We start from the raw sequence: 15,196 nt of genomic DNA on the forward strand, positions 1-15,196 counted from the left end.
TCAAATAAATTTTATTGCATATATTTGAGGTTTACAACATGATGTTATGTAATACACATATGATTATATGTATATGTATATGGTTACTATAGTGAAGCATCTCACACACTTTTTTGTGTGACAAGAGCAGCTAAAAATCTATTTATTGAACGAAACACCCAATACAGTTCTATTAACTATAATCCTCATGTTGTATTGTTGCATTATTGATTAAGTTTTTCATTACATTTAGTCTGAGTAAACAGCAGGCTGATAATTTTTATTGTATGTTTTTGTGGTTAGTATTCTCATGTACTATTCACAGAAAACATTGTGAATCAAGGAAAATGATAGTGCTATTTTTTTCTGCAATTTACTAACAGTTCTTTGTGCATTGTCTTTTGTTTGCAATCACACACTTAAGAATGAACTTAAAGAAAAGGAACATATATACTATGAAAATCAATCAGAATGACAAGAGGACCCAGAACCATGTTACATATGTAGTACTTGAGAAAAATAGGGAATTAGGGCAAGAGAAAGAAAAGATCTGGGCTGTTATTTGGAAAAGGAAAGACAAGGAAGCAATGGGGTGGAAATTACAGATGTAGATTTGGACTCTATTGAAAGAAAGAACTAACAAGAGCTGTTAGGATGAAATGTGATGCCCCAGAAGGCATAGCACATTCCATCACTAGAGGTGTTTAAGGAAAAATGAGACAAGCCTCTGTCTAGAAAACTCAGAGTGATTTATCTGGATGACTTCTAAAGTCTCTTCAGCTGCAAAATTCTGATTCTTTCATCCACTCTGAAATTAGACTCTCCTATGAATGAGACTGGCCATGAGCGTCTTTTGCAAAAACAGTAAGGAAACATCATTCTTCTCTAAACTTAATTATTTAAAATGTTGCTGTAACTCCCTAAATTTATGTTTTATTTAATTATTGTTTGTTAAAATATCAAAAACATTTCAATTCAATGTTGAATGCTTATTATTTTCCCATATTCATGAGTTCTTCAATAAAATGTTTCCAAAACTTAAAAGTTTTCCATCTTCTGATAAACAGCCCTAACATATTTCATGTGTATGAGGTCCAGAGTGTATATTTAATCCCTGAAAAAGAAATGAGCTACTTTTGGGAAGTGCCGGTGTTCTTTTAGGCTGCCAGCACAGCACTGATGAAGAGCATGACGCTTAAGAACACCGTCTTTGGCTTTGAACAGATGTGGATTCCTGTCAGGCTGTGCTGCTGACACAGCTCTGTGAACTTCTGCCAGCCAGTCTGCCTGCCTGAGCTTTGTTTCTTCATCTGTAAGACATAGGTAATATCACTGCCTATTTTGTAATGTTATTGTATGTTAAGTACTATAATACACACAAAGCACCTATCATCCTTTCTAACTTACAGTAATCATTCAATACGTGTTAGCTGCTATTATTACTGTTGCTATTACTATTAAAGGTTAAACCAAGAATATACAATAATTTTTTTACATTTTACAAAGTCCACAAAAATGTTACCTAGGAGTTCCTTGATATTCCAGTACTCACCTGGGTAGCAGTTCTCACAATTTGGAAAAAAAAATCATCTTTTGCTTCGTCTTTATTTTCAATTTTATAACAACTTTTTTGTCTATGTAATAAAGAGGCAAATTTTCAACATGAAAAACTTTCAAAATTGATACCATGAATAGAGTTACACCTGACATCATAATAAATTTGGAGAAACACATTGTACTTAGTACCTATGTGTGACCTAAAAGTTAGCATGTTAGTATTTTGTAGTATTTGCCAAAGTATAATTGCCATATACCATTAATGTTAACTAAATTAACAGACATTAACAAGGTTATATTTTGGTCAATTACTTTCTTAAGCTAAAAGCATTTGTCCAAATTTTCTACACAATATATTTGAACAGAAATGAGATTACTCAGTTTCTAAAAATAGCATGCATAGCTACATGCTTACATTAATGAATTCATGTTCAGAAGTAGAATAGAAAAACTTCAAAACTTACCTGTTTTCTCTGATTTTAGAAGAAATATTTTCCAAAGAACTATGAAAATTTTTAGAAATTAATTTGTCACAAATTGAATATATTAAAATTCTATATTGATATAAGAACCATCACATATATATATTACATATTACATAAATGTACATATCATATATGTGTATATACATATATATATGTCTTCCATCAGCATACCAGTTTGGTATCTACGCTTTCAGCCCTCCCTTTCTTCCTCCCCAATCTTAGTATACAATATAAAGAATTTGCCCCAGTTTGATTCATCCGCTTTCTAGAAAGGCTTATTTTATAAACACATGTGTAGCCATTTTTCCCTCAAATTCAGTGTGTTTTATGAACAAAAGCTTCCTTCTACAAAGGTGGGAACAGAGAAAGAGGAGATGTTTTACTCCACTAGGTAATAACATCCCTTTCTGACAAATTAATTAGCCAATCCTTATAATATTATTGTAAATAAGTATATGAAACAATGTCATGGCTAATTTTTAGACACTAAAATGGAAGAAATAAAAAGGAAGAAGAGAAGAAAGAGAAGAAGGAGAAAATGTAAAGCAGCAGATGTATTCTATTCCATACAATAAATCAAAAGGAATATTCAGATGATAACCCAAGGCTAAGTCTTCTGACTTTGCATTTTATTTAATAGTTCATTCACTCTTAATGTAATATGAATATTTTGTACAGAAGTGGCTACAATTTTCTAAGTCTTTGAAACCAAAAGAAGGTCTAAATTGGCTCCTTAAACTTTATGCCATTAGTGCTATTTCTCAACTCAGTAACTGTATTTTCTAATTCAGTGAGTCATAGACCAATATATAAAAAATATTCATGAAAGACAAAGTACTCAGGCCAAAAAAAAAGTGAGTAAAAATTCTAATGAAATAGTTGTAAAAATCCTAAACCAGTTCTGCATACTAAAAACATTTCAGATTGTCAAAGGAAGGAAGGAAGGAGGGAAGGAAGGAAGAAGGGAAGAAGGGAAGGAAGGAAGGAAGGAAGGAAAAGAAGAAAGAAAGAAAGGCTCGCTAAGTGATTAGCATCATTACTTTCAAGCAAAAATGTAACAAGTATTACAAAAAAATTAAAAACTATGATTGCGAGTCTCAGGAAGGTTGATTGGGGTTCAACAGATTGTGAAGAAACAAGGAACTCCAAAGCCTTGAACGTAACAGTAGAACAGAGAGGTTGAGAGCCTGGACCTTGGAGGTACAAAGGCCTGAGTGATATTGAAGGTCCACCACTTTCCAGCGACAAAAAATCATGTAAGTCTTCAGTGTCTCTGATCCTTAGTTTCCTCTTCTGTAAAATGAGAACGATAGTACTTGCCCCATAGGATTGTGATAATGAATGAAAAATACTTAGCAGAGTATCAGGCTAAGTATCAATTATCAATACATAAGGTCATTAAAACTAAGATCTCTTAAGCAAGATAGATGGCCATTTTACCTGCTTATTCGAGGATAACCAAAAGTAGTTCCTACTTCCAAAGAGCTTGACTCTGAGGATTCCAAAGGAGACTCTGTTGTGACAGTCCATAAAGCAAAGTAGAGGAAAAGGCAATAGGTAGAGAAAAAATTGCCTGTAGCACAAAAATGCTTAGATCTAGCTCCGCATTTCATTAGCATACTGAGAGAAATGTAAAGTAACCTGGTAACGTAGTTCTTAAAATGGGATTTTTCTCACATTTTAACAATACCTTTCAAGAGTCAAGGAAACATATACATTTGGAATCTAGTCTACCACAAAGAGCACATTTTTGTGGGAAAATAGTTTTTCTGTGTTGTCGATCCAAGAAGTCATTAGATGAGATGATATCAGTAGTTCTTGAGAAGTGCCATGGATATAAATATTATCATTTTAGAGACACTTACTTGAATAGTTTCATGCTGTCTTGTCAGAATCAGAAGTTAAGTAATTTTTCCAGAAAACTGCAGAATAAAATAAATAAGCTCCCATCATAGTTGATGATGTTGACTGAGGAAAAAGAGGTGCAGTTGTAGATTAGGCACATTGAAACTTAAGAACTTTGTAAAGTATTTTATAAATGAATAAATGTCTCAGATGCATAAGATGATATTTTTTCAAAAAGTCAAACTTTAGGCTAAGCACTTCATCTTTCAGTTTTACTTTTTGGATTCTATCAAAACTTTAGCCTTACAAATATAGCCTCTAGTAAGTATATTTTGTTAAATAAACAACAATCTTATAAACTAAGTATTACAAATATTAAATTAGTCATGGTAAAATGACAAAGAACTAAGTAACTCACTCAGAGCCATCCAGGCCCTATGTTGTTAAGGGAAAGAATTAACCATCCTGGTTTTGAATGCTGAGGACACCTTTCATTACCTCTGCTGTCTAACACACTAAGTTCTCTGAACTTGTTTTTATTTGTTGAATGGGGATAAAAACAACTACTTGCAAAGTTGCTGTGAGAATATGCAAAATGCATACGAAGAGCTGGCACTTGTAGGCCCTCATTCGTCATCAGACCCACAAAAGCACCTTGTATAGACATTTTGCTACTTAAAACAAGTTTTGGAAATTGCTTATTGCCACAGGTGTTTTCCCACTGTCCAGGCTAAAGGAATCTCCTTCTTTGAAACAGATGCAGATTTGAAATAACCAAAAATTTTAATAGCATGGATTGTCCCTGTCAGGATACTAGACTGCCCATCAAGACTCCAGATCAGTTAGGATGCTGCAGATGTCTACTGAGTAGGTAGTCCTGCAAATGAGAGCTGAAAACCAAAAGGCAAGGCTTGGTGTAGGCAATGGGCCAGGAACTCAGAAAGGGCTCAGGTCTTCTGGTTCAGAAATGAAGGTAGAAAAAAAGTTAGGCTGGTGGGGAAGAGAAGTTGTTCCATTTTTATCTGAAACAGTCCTGAGACTTTTATTCTATAGATTCTAGGCAGATTCTCATGGATCCACACTGTCTCTAGAGTTTCCTTCCTTTATTCAATGGACGTAATGCCCCACATCTTTTAGCTTCTTCATTGGATGAAATAATTTAATGCAGTTCTATTGAGGCTCCAACTATTTAGTTACTTAAAAGTCTCCAAGTTGGATCTTTGCTCTTTTTTTTTCCAGCAACAGCTCATGATTTTGTTATAATCTCTCTCCCAGCTCAGGGGCAATTGCCCAGTTCATCCCTCAATCTAGAAGATATATATTATCCTTTTTTACTTTCTAAAAATTCAATTCTCTGCTAGTTGCTTTCCTTTCCCTGCAGGAAATCTGCTAGTTGCTTTCCTTTCCCTGCAGCTGGACATAATTAATAAATTATAAATTTTAAATTAGGCCAATCTCAGCTACTTCTCCTTAGCAACGTCTTAGCAATGACTCCGTAGGAGCTTAGTAAAAAGATTTCTTCAGAAATGATCCTAAGTTAAAATGTAATAGTTACTAAGTAGTAAAATGCAAATTTTCAAACTGGTCATGTTTTAGATAAAAATCAAAGCTGTAAAGATATGTGTCTAGAAACTCCTATTAATTTAATGAAAAAGTCAAGACCTGGCACCGGCACCTAAGTCTTTTGATTTTTGTTTATTTTTTCCCATTATAGCATGTGCTTCTCCTCTTAAAAGTTCAGTGTTAATTGGACAAAATGCAGACTGTTTTTAATAGGATTACATAGAAACTTGGGGGGGGAAAGTTGTGTGGATTCCATCTGCTAGGCTCAGATGAGACAAATGAAAACATCTAGACATCAGATTCATGAAGGTCAGTGAGGGGTGGGGAAAGGATGGTTGATTTGAGGCAATCATTAAATCACAAAGCTGCCTCCTTGATATATTCTACCAAGACAACACTTTGTGAGTCACCTAATGTTATCTCCAACCATCAGATCGCAAATCTCTGTGTAAACAGGGGAAATTATTATCCCACTCCTACTTGCAAATATTAATTGCACAATAATGACATTTACATAATGAGTCAATGAGACAGTGGAACAAAAAAAGTCAGTTGAAAATGTGATTAAATAGGCACACAGTCCTCACAATAATAGTTTTGTATGATTAAGAGCAAATTTATTCACACACTGCCAGAGAGTAACCTATAGAGGTTTATTGAGCTGAGTTCTATACAATGGGAGGTATGAGAGATACAAGATTAGCATTATGATATGTGGAGCTTGCATTCTTATCAGGGTTGCAAAGTTAAACAAATGTAGAATAATTTAAGAACCTTTATAAGCACTCTAATTCTAAAGTGTGGGAACAGGTATGAAGTACTCAAAATCAACTAGCAGTTGAAATTAAATTATCTCTTAAGATTTCTCTCTTTGTTTTTATTGTTTACTGTATTAATTAATATTCCCCCAGAGAAACAGAACCAATATGATTTGATATATAACAGATTTTATATATAAGAGAGATTTGTTTTAAGGAACTGGGACTTGGCTCATGCAATAGTGGGGTCTGATAAGTCTGAAATTGATAGAGTAGGTTAGCAGACTAGAAATTCAGGTGACAGCTGATGTTGTAGTGTTGACACCAAATTCAGCTCAGGGAGGATTTTTATGCTGCAGTCTTGAGAATTCCTTCTTCAGAAAACTTCTGTCTTTTCTCTTAAGGCCTTCAACTGATTAGATAAAGCCCACCCACATTATGGAGAACAACTTGCTTTACTCAAAGTAAACTGATTTAATGTTAATCACATCTAAAAAAAAATCATCAGAGGAACATCTATACTGGTGCTTGACCAAACAGCTAGACACCATAACCTAGCCAAGTTTAAACATCACAATTATAGACACTCAATAATGAAGGAAGTAAGTACTCATAAGGAAAATAACGCTCATTATAGTACTTTCCACAACATGCGTTTTAAAAACACGGCCCCAAAATTCTCCGACATTCCTCCTGCTGAAATGTTACAAGGAGCTCTGTCTCTCCACGTGGCTTGAGCTCTCACAGCATGGTAGCTGGGTTCAAAGTGTGAGTATCCCAAGAGGAAATTTCTGAGATGCATTTGAAGCTGCATTTTAGGAGGAAACTGAGTGATATTTTATGACCTAGCCTCAGAAGTCACATGATGTCACTTCTCCATGCTGTGTTGGTTGACACAGTTACAAGTATTCCCTAACTCAAAAGAAGGGGAAAGAGATCTACCTTTCTCCGGGAGGAGTATCAAAGAATTTGGGGCCCATGTTTTTAAATTGCCACAGTTAATTAACATTAATTGAGCTGCTACTGTGTCCCATGCTGTGTGATCAAATTTTATGTATTTCTTTTAATCCTCCAACCTCTCTGAAATGTGGTTATTACATATAAGTAAACAGAATGAGAAATATTAAATCTTCCCAAACTCCCACAGTCAGCAAGTGGCAGAGCCAATATTTTTACCTAGGCATTCCGACTCTAAATCCCACACATTTTGTATGACACAACCCTGTCTCCTATTTTTAAAAGAAAGAAATAAAGAAAAATAAAATCAAAGTTAATAAGAATATTTTTTGATAGCCAGTTAAAGTAGACATTTTTGTTTAGGTCTACCCAGCATTCATTCATTCTTCTGATAATGCAGACCACAGGCAAATTAGAAAATGTCTCCTGTCTGGGCCCTGTGGATCATGCCATGGCAAGTGGAGCTCAGGCTGGATTTCAGACCCTAGTCACCATGTAGCTGGGCACCTTCCTGCAGTGAGCATCCTGTAAAACTGTACATGTTGCCATTGCCCCAAACCACCCTCATTCTTGGTAGAGGTAAACAGGGCCCACCTACACTCCAGCTGGAATATGTGACCCAGTTTGCCTAATGGGATCCATTTCACGGCTCTTGTTGAAGCCATTAGAGAAGAAAGTTATTTTCTTTTTGCAAAAACTTTAGCAGTAGGGTAATACAAGGCAAGAGCAGCTGGGGGGCCACCCTACAAAGCCTGAAATAAAACCTCCATAGAGGAAAGCAGGACAGTAATGGGAGCTGCATCCTTAGATTCACCCTTACTTGAAGCCAGGACTATCCGTTGACTCTGCAGATGCTTGAGTGAATAATCATCCTACTTTTATTTTCATTTAAAAACAAGTTTATGTTGAATTTATGACACTCATAATCAATTGTCCTAACAGATATATCCCCATGGTCATAACTTCACTTTCTTTATCTATTAAAAAAAAAAAAAAAAACGGAAAAATCTTGAAAATCCTTTCTAGCAGTGATTCAACCGATGGTCTCTAAGTATATGTGCAGATACATGTCTGCACATATACAGAGAGAAAGAGAAGGAGAGAGGTAGTGGGGGGATAGAGAGACGTATATATTTCTATATAATTGAGCCTTAATTTTCTCATCTTTACAACTAGATTATAGAACTGCAGTGTCTTCAATTTCCTTCCAAAGCTGATTCTGTGATTTTCTACGGATAAGGGCAGAAAATATCCTAATTTATTTCTGTTCAGACTTCTAAACAACTCTGTAGCACTGCCACCTGGTGACCATTTGCTTCAGCTATTGTATTAGTCGTTTTCACACTGCTGATGAAGACATACCCAAGACTGGGAAGAAAAGGAGATTTAATTGGATTTTCAGTTCCATATGCCTGGGGAGGCCTCAGAATCATGGGGGAAGGTGAAAGGCACTTCCTACATAGTGACAGCAAGAGAAAATGAGGAAGAAGAAAAAGCAGAAACCCCTAATAAACCCATCAGATCTTGTGAGATGTATTCACTATCACAAGAATAACACGGGAAAGACCAGCCCCCATGATTTAATTGCCTCCCCCTGGGTCCCTCCTACCACATGTAGGAATTCTGGGAGATACAATTCAACTTGAGATTTGTGTGGGGACAAAGCCAATCCATATCATTCCTTCCCTGGCCACTCCAAGTCTTACATCCTCACATTTCAAAACTAATAGTGCCTTCCCAACAGTCCCTCAAAGTCCTAATTCATTTCAGGGTTAACCCAAAAGTCCATAGTCCAAAGTCTCATCTGAGAAAAGGCAAGTCCCTTCTGCCTATGAGCCTGTAAAAACAAAAGCAAGCTAGTTACTTCCTAGATATAATGGAGATACAAGGATTGGGTAAATACAACCATTCCAAATGGGAGAAATTGGCAAAAACAAAGGGGTTACAGGTCCCATGCAAGTTCAAAATCCAGAAGTGCAGTCAAATTTTAAAGCTCCAAAATGATCTCCTTTGACTCCAGGTCTCACATGCAGGTCACGCTGATGCAAGAGGTGGGTTCCCATGGTCTTGGGCAGCTCCACCCCTGTGGCTCCCTCCCGGCTGCTTTAATGGGCTGGCATTGAGTGTCTGCAGCTTTTCCAGGCAGAAGGTGCAAGCTGTCAGTGGATCTACCATTCTGGGGTCTGGAGGACAGTGGCCCTCTTCTCACACCACCACTAAGCGGTGCCCCAGTAGGGACTCTGTGTGGGGGTTCTAGACATCATATTTCCCTTCTCCACTGCCGGAGCAGATGTTCTCCATGAGGGCCCCACCCCTGCAGCAAACTTTTGTCTGAGCATCCAGGCATTTCCATACATCTCCTGGAATCTAGATGGAGATTCCCAAACCTCAGTTCTTGACTTCTGTGCACCCACAGGCTCAACACCATGTGGAAGCTGCCAAGGCTTGGGGCTTCCACCTCTGGAGCCACAGCCCAAGCTCTACATTGGCCCCTTTCAGCCACAGCTGAAGCTGATGGGACACAGGGCACCAAGTTCCTAGGCTACACACAGCATGGAGACCCTGGGTCTGGCCAGGAAACTACTTTTTCCTACTGGTCCTCTTGGCCGTGAAGGCCTCTGACATGGCCTGGAGACATTTTCCCCATTGTCTTGGGGATTAACATTAGACTCCTTGCTACTTATGCAAGTTTCTGCAGCTGGCTGGAATTTCTCCTCAGAAATGGATTTTTCTTTTCTATTGCATCATCAGGCTGCAAATTTTCTAAACTTTTATGCTATTTACCTTTTAAGACAGAATGCTTTTAACAGCACCCAAGTCACCTTTTGAATATACTATGCAGCCATAAAAAGGGATGAGTTCATGTCCTTTGCAGGGACATGAATGAAACTGGAAACCACCATTCTCAGCAAACTATCACAAGAACAGAAAACCAAATACTGCATATTCTCACTCATAAGTAGAAGTTGAAAAATGAGAACACATGGACATAGGGAAGGAAACTTCACACACCGGGACCTGTCAGAGGGTGGAGAGCTGGTGGGGGGGATAATATTAGGAGAAATACCTAATGTAGGTGATGGGTTGATGGGTGCAGCAAACCACCATGGCACGTGTATACCTATGTAACAAAATTGCACGTTCTGCATATGTATACCAGAACTTAAAGTATAATAATAATAATAAAGGAAATTTCTTCTGCCATGTACCCTAAATCATCTCTCTTAAGTTCTAAGTTCCACAAATCTCTAGGACGGGGTAAATGCTGCCTGTCTCTTTGCTGAAACATAAGAGTCACCCTTGCTCCAGCTCCCAACAAGTTTTTCATCTCCATCTGAGACCACCTTAGCCTAGGCCTTATTGTTCATATCACTATCAGCATTTATCTCAAAGTCATTCAACAAGCCTCTAGGAGGTTCCAAACTTTTCTACATTGTCCTGTCTTCTTCTGAGCCCTCCAAACTTTTCCAACCTCTGACTGTTACTCAGTTCCAAAGTCGCTTCCACATTTTCAGGTATCTTTTCAGCAACGCCCCACTCTGCTGGTACCAATGTACTGTATTAGTTCATTTTCACACTGCTGATAAAGACATACCCAAGACTGGGAAGAAAAAGAGGTTTAATTGGACTTACAGTTCTACATGACTGGGGAGGCCTCAGAATCATGGGAGGAGGTGAAAGGCCCTTTTTACCTGGTAGTGGCAAGAGAAAATGAGGAAGAAGCGAAAGGGGAAAACCCTGGATAAACCCATCAGATTTCATGAAACTTATTCACTATTACAAGAATAGCATGGAAAAGATTGGCCCCCATGATTCAATTACTTCCCCCTGGGTCCCTCCTACAACACATGTGAATTCTGGGAGATACAATTCAACTTGAGATTTGGGTGGAGATACAGCCAAACCATGTCAGCTGTTTTTGCCCTTCTGATCAACAAAGGAATTAATGCAATTCCAAAAACTTTTGAAATAATATTTCAGGCCTCAAACATATGAAACTGAAATACATAAATACACTTTGATAAACATTTTATTGAGTATTAACTGAACACAAGTCACTATAAAGAGCATATGAAAGTATCTAAGCAGTCTTGGAATTTTGAGGGCTTTTTTTCCTTTTTTTTTTTTTTTTTTTGTGGAGAAAGGAAACTAGTCTATCTAACTAACTAAGGAAGCTAACTAACTGTCTTGCCCAGGCTAATCTCAAACTGCTGGGCTCAAGTGATCCTCCTGCTTCTGCCTCCCTAAGTGCTTGGATTACAGGCATGAGCTGCCACATCCATATAGTCTAGGAATTTTGATCCCATGAGGACATCCTATGGTCCATATTATAAGAGGATAACAAAAGAAAGTTATAGATAATAATTAACTAGAAGGCCACAAGTGCCTGAGGAATTTCGAAGATATTTGAGGAAGTGCATCAACATGAGTTTGTTGTCTACAATGGGACAGTCATTCTAGATGGAGAGAAAAGCATGGGCAAAGAAAAATGCAACGATTCATTATAGAATATATTTTAGGAATAATTACAGACCACCTACAGTGGAGCATAGATGTGCTCAGGGGACTACTAGGAGGAAGGACTTTTAAAAAAGTAGTTGTAGGTCATATTTTAGAGAAACTTGAAGGTCAGTATGAGCAAGCAGAGCACAGAATGGAAAGGTGGTGAGAGATCAGAAATAAGCATACTGGCTAGGGTGTAAGAAAAACATAATGCCATACGGGCCTAACCTAGGGTAGTGGTAGCAAGAACTACAGATAAAAGAAACATATTCAAGACATATGTCTGAGTTAAACTCCACAGAGTTTAGTAATTGATTAAATTTGAATTAGAACAAAGGAACTCCTTATGATGGAGAAGTGTTATCTTGGACTTTTGAGCACAGATGACCACAAGAATGGGTGGTGAGCTATTAAAAATATGACTCAGAAAGAGGAGCTTTTGGCTGTGGGAAGAGGAAGTGGAAGAATATCTTAAATTCAGACTTAGGCTAAGGTGGAGTTCAGAAAGATTTCTGGTTTAAGATATACAAAGTGTGGCTGGAAATAAAGGCTTCAGTCTCAAGGGAGTATCTGGAAACAAAGGGTTTAAAACCATCTTTGAAATAATTGTTAAGCTAACAAAAATAGATATAGTGGCCAACTAGTAGAATAGAAAGAAGAGTAAGTGCAAAACACTGAAGAATGCCAAATTTTAGAGGATAGAAGGAGAAAAATAAGTCAGTAGAGGAAACAAAATATTAGAGAGCAAAGGAGTATCAGGATGGGGCTGTGTCATAGAAGCCAAGAGAGAAAAGCATTTCAAGAAAAAAATCAATACAGGAAAATTCATCCAAGAATCTGAAGGAGTGAAAGAATAAAAAAATAACAAACTATTGGTTGAACCACTTGCTGATGTTAAGAGAACTGTTTTAGTGAAATTCTGGGGACAAAAGCAGGAGAAGAAGAACTAACTCATGAGTTCAGGCAGAGTTCGCACCCTACTCTCATGAAATTTAACATATTTGGCTGAGTGTGGTGGCTCATGCCTATAACTCCAGTGCTTTGGGAGGACAAGGCAGGAAGATCACTTGAGCCCAGCAGCTTGAGACCAGTCTGAGCAACATAGGAAGGAAAATTAGTCAGATGTGGTGGTGGGTACCGGTAGTCCCAGCTTCTCAGGAGGATGAGGTTGGAGGATGGCTTGAACCCAGAAAGTCGAGACTGCAGTGCGCCATGTTCACACCACTGAACTCCAGCCTGGTCAACACAGTGATACCCTGTCTCAAAAGTAAGAAGGAAGGAAAGAAGGAAGGAAGGAAGGAAGGAAGGAAGGAAGGAAGGAAGGAAGGAAGGAAGGAAGGAAGGAAGGAAGGAGGGAAGGAAGGAAGGAAGGTCGGGAAATTTCATATACTAGGGGAGGAGAGAGATAAGATAACATAAGAGGGAAAAGGCCAAGCGAAGTTGTTTTTCCTTAACTGGGAAGAGACAAGTGTGTTTATAGTTGGAAGGAAGAAGTTTAAAGAAAGGAAGACATTTAAAATAACAAAAAAGGAGACATCACTTGAAGAGGCAAAATTCCAAATACAAGGGTCAATGGATCAGGACACAACTGGACAATTTATATTTGGAAAGGAGAAAGTAATAATTCTTCTCATATAGAATAATATCAGAAGATAGGGAACCAAAGAATAATTTTATGGCAGAGAAAACATAAGGTCCCATAAGCTGTCACTTAGGTTCTTATTCTCAACAAGTAAGATGGGAGGGACCATAGGGGGTGACTGTCTTGTCCCAACTTACCCAGGACTTTCCCAATTTTAGCCCTGAAAGTCCAACTCCCAGGAAATCCATTGGTCCAGGGCAAGCAGGGATGATTGGTAACCATAATTGTGTATCCATGGAGTGTTGTTGATGTCATGTGAGTTTGTATCTTATTGAGATTAAGAACAATTTTTTATGAGGAAACTTAGCGGGAGTTAATCAGAAATGGATAAATAGATTGCTGATTAAAAGTTATGGACCATTTTATTAGACAACAGGAATCTGCAATATCAATCATCAGGGTCTCCTCTGCACAGGTTTATGCTCAGCATAAACTGAGAAAGGAGCATAAACTGAGCATAAAGGAATGGTTCTTGCAGTGCAAGTGATCTTTCATTCCTGAATCCCATCTGTCTGGCTTCCCTGCAGGCCACTTCATAGGACCTCCTCTCACAAGACCACTTGTGACATCCCTGTTATTAAGTCCTAATTATCACTTGTGACATCTTGTTGCTTTGTAAGCTTCCCGTTTCATGAAATCTCTATGCCATTTGTCACAGTTGTCTACTCCCTCCTGGGAAAATTTTGCTTTCCTAATTCTTTTCATATTTGGCCTATAATTATGCCTACATTTGCCTTCCCTAATTTACTTTTCACTTTATTGTCTATTTTGTCTATTCCAGAGTTAAGTCCTCTCCAACTATTACTTCTTAATCCAGGACATATAAAATTCAACAAGTCTGAAACCAAATTTATTATTTATCTTAAAATCCGTTCTACTATATGACCCGTTCAGCGCCATGATTCACTCAGTGCCCAAGCTAGAAACCTGGGAATCATCAATTCATCCCACCTCCTCTTCCTACAGTATTAACTTGATCACTGAATTCTTTTCAATTAACTTGCCTTACATCTCTCATGTCCTTCCCTTTCTTACTGGTACTGCCACAGTTCATTCTTCGTAACTTCTCAGTTGGATTGCCATGGGCAAGAACCTGAGCAAAGATTGAAGTTCTGACACTTAAGTTAGAAGGTGCAAGGTAGGAAAGGTGAGAATGAACCAAAAAAAAAGCAGCGAGGCAAGGAAAGACTTGAAACAACATGCTACATGGCCCTGCTGGCCTGCATTTTATAACAAACTGCAAAGAAACACGTCACATCTCTCAGCAGTGCACTGGTTCAGCAAGGGGGACTTTCTGAATGGTTGCAAGGAAAAGCATACCTTATAGGAAAGTAAAAAGGAGAGGGAATTTATATCTTGGTTTCTTTCTTCCTGCCACTTCTCACTGACCAAATTCCATCCTGCTGGGCTGCGAGTCTCCACAGTCCAGGTTGTATCATCGAGGTACCTAATTTAGCATTTGATCCATGTCTGGAGGTTTGGGGTGACTCAGCATGGGTAGAGATAAACATGGTGGGGCAAGGGAAAACATAAAAGCCACAGAGGCCCAAGGCTGAATTTGGATTTCAGTCACTTGTCAAGATTTTAATTTGGGCAAGCTAGGGAGTTTGTTTAGGCTTCTAGTAGGTGATACATATAGATTGCTAAGATTGTTTTCAGATTGAGAAAAAATGTCTTTCTTGTATCTGTGAACTAGATTTCTTCTATCTATGAACTAGAATATGTTGAAGAATGTTCTGCAGGCTAGTTTCTGGCCCTGAATATTTCTCACTTGTTCCTCCTCACTCTCTTCCTTCTTCTAGTATTGGACACCACGGACACATTCTTATCACAGTATGATTTCAGGTCCTACATCTTCATGTCTTGATGTCAGTGAGTTGATGCAATGGGTGATAGTTTTTGTGGAA

At 37.9% G+C, this 15,196-nt stretch overlaps 1 long non-coding RNA gene across 1 annotated transcript in view; it reads right to left on the reverse strand.

Annotated features, from left to right (window-relative positions):
* Positions 1–2,003: 2,003 nt before the first annotated feature.
* LOC119624905 (uncharacterized) overlaps positions 2,004–15,196 on the reverse strand; it is a 38,113-nt gene continuing 24,920 nt past the window's right edge. The window contains exon 5 of the long non-coding RNA XR_005241042.2: positions 2,004–3,989. This is a non-coding gene — a long non-coding RNA (uncharacterized lncRNA). The remainder of the gene's footprint in view (positions 3,990–15,196) is intronic.

Source organism: Chlorocebus sabaeus, chromosome 8, assembly GCF_047675955.1.
Source record: "Chlorocebus sabaeus isolate Y175 chromosome 8, mChlSab1.0.hap1, whole genome shotgun sequence".
NCBI classification, from domain to species: Eukaryota; Metazoa; Chordata; class Mammalia; order Primates; family Cercopithecidae; genus Chlorocebus; species Chlorocebus sabaeus.